This window comes from Microtus oregoni, unplaced genomic scaffold, assembly GCF_018167655.1.
Source record: "Microtus oregoni isolate MIOR12 unplaced genomic scaffold, Mior012 000073F_000, whole genome shotgun sequence".
NCBI lineage: Eukaryota > Metazoa > Chordata > Mammalia > Rodentia > Cricetidae > Microtus > Microtus oregoni.
In genome coordinates this window covers 2,364,173-2,366,289 of record NW_024543980.1, presented here as the reverse complement: position 1 = coordinate 2,366,289, position 2,117 = coordinate 2,364,173, and the positions used below count along the sequence as shown (strand labels likewise).

At 42.8% G+C, this 2,117-nt stretch overlaps 1 pseudogene; it reads right to left on the bottom strand.

Moving 5' to 3' along the window:
• Nucleotides 1-1,018: 1,018 nt before the first annotated feature.
• LOC121441048 lies at nucleotides 1,019-1,757 on the bottom strand (annotated as a pseudogene).
• Between the last annotated feature and the right edge of the window lie 360 nt (nucleotides 1,758-2,117).

The window sequence follows — 2,117 nt, the reverse complement described above, 5'->3', positions numbered from 1 at the left end:
AATTCGGAATTCTTCAGTCTCTGACTCTGAAACTTGCACTATTGGCTCCTTGAGTGTTATCAGGCTTTTGAAACTCAGGTAGAGGTTGCCCTGTCACTTTCCCCAGTTCTGAGGTTGTATGGGATGGACTAAGGCATTCTATCAGCTTCTCTGTATCTCTGGCTTGCAGATGGCGTCTCATAGGGCCTGTCAAACAATTTGGTCACATGGGCCCATTACTCTAATACATCTCTCAGATATTGAAGTATCTATTTTTCTTATTGCTGTGACAAAATTTTTGGTAAAGCAATTTAAGGAAGGAGTTATTTTTGGCCCACTATACGGGGGTCTAGTCCATCATGACAGGGGAGATATGGTGACTGTGGTGCTTTGAATGAAACTGGTCCTCATAGGCCCATAGGGAGTGGCACTATTAGGAGGTGTGGCCTTGTAGGAGGAGGTATATCAGTTGGCTTTGAGGTTTCAGATGCTCAAACCAGGCAAGCCTCACTCTCTCTTCCTCTTGCCTGAGCTCCCTCTCCAGCACCATCCCTGCCTACATGCTGCCATGCTTCCCACCATGATGACAATGGCTAAAACCTCTGAAGGTGTAAACCAGCCCCAATGAAATATTTTCTTTTTTTTAATAAAACAATTGTATTTACTTAGAAGCATTCAGAATGTCAACAAAACAGCTGCAAATTTTTGCAATTACAGAGTGGTATTCAGTTAACAGAACAACAATTATCTTCATATAAGTTGCATCAGAGACAACTGAAGATGAAAAAAAACCAAAACCAAAACAAAACAAAAACCAAAAAAATCTACCATCCCCATATATAACTAATTTGTGCTGTGCACCAACAAGAACCTGCTTTAAATTTCCATGCCAATTTACAACCCCCAGACTGTACCAGGCAAGGTTAGTGGCTATTGAAAATACCACTAGGACAGGGCTATCTAAAGACACATTCGGTAGTGTGTTAACTTTACAAAAAAAGACACTATACAGTTTAAAAACAAATCTTACAAAGCCTTACATTTCAATTTTTTTCTTTAAAAGGAGTGAGTTGTGTACAGGGGGGTTAAATGCTTTATAGACAAGAAAAAAAACTGCGCTAGAACCAACTTATTCATCATCATCATCTTCTTCCTCATCTTCATCTTCCTCTTCTTCCTCCTCCTCTTCATCCTCTTTGTCTTCCTCATCATCTTCCTCTTCCTTCTTTTTCTTGCTCTTTTCCACCTTGACCACCCCCTTTTTCACTGCATTGGGTTTCCTTTAGCTCTGTAAGCAGCAATATCCTTTTCGTACTTCTCCTTCAGCTTGGCAGCCTTCTTTTCGTAGGGCTGCTTGTCATCTGCAGCAGTGTTGTTCCACATCTCTTCCAGTTTCTTTGCAATATCACCAATGGATAAGCCAGGGTGTTCTCCTTTGATTTTGGGGCGATACTCAGAACAGAACAAGAAGAAGGCAGAAGGAGGCCTCTTGGGTGCATTGGGTCCTTGAACTTCTTTTTGGTCTCCCCTTTGGCGGGGGGGATGTAGGTTCTCATTTCTCTTTCATAACAAGCCTTGTCAGCCTTGGCCATGTCTTCAAATTTCCCCTTTTCTTTAGCAAACATGGTCTTCCACCTTTCTGAGCACTTTTTGGAGAACTCTGAGAAGTTGACAGAAGCATCTGGGTGCTTCTTTTTGTGTTCCTCCCAGCAAGTTTGCACAAAGAATGCATACGAGGACATTTTGTCTCTCGGCTTCTTAGGATCTCCTTTGTCCATGTTTAGTTGATTTTCATCCGTGAGGCACAGAGTCGCCCAGTGCCCGTCCGGCTCTCGCTTGCCCCGGCGCTCTCTCTATGGAGCTCAATGTACTGCCCAATGAAATATTTTCATTATGAATTACTGTGGTCATGGTGTCTCATCATAGCAATAAAACCCTGGCTAAGACAGTGGCTGATGTATGAGGTGGCTGGTCACTTTGCATCAGCAGCCAGGAAGCAAAGTGAGCTAACTGCTGGAGCTAAGCTTGCTCTCATTGTTTATTCAATCTGCGATTGAAGCCCACAGCGAAGTGCCAAACAAACTTGGGTATGTCTTCCTACTCCAGTTAAACGTCCTCAGAAATGCTCTCAAAAACAT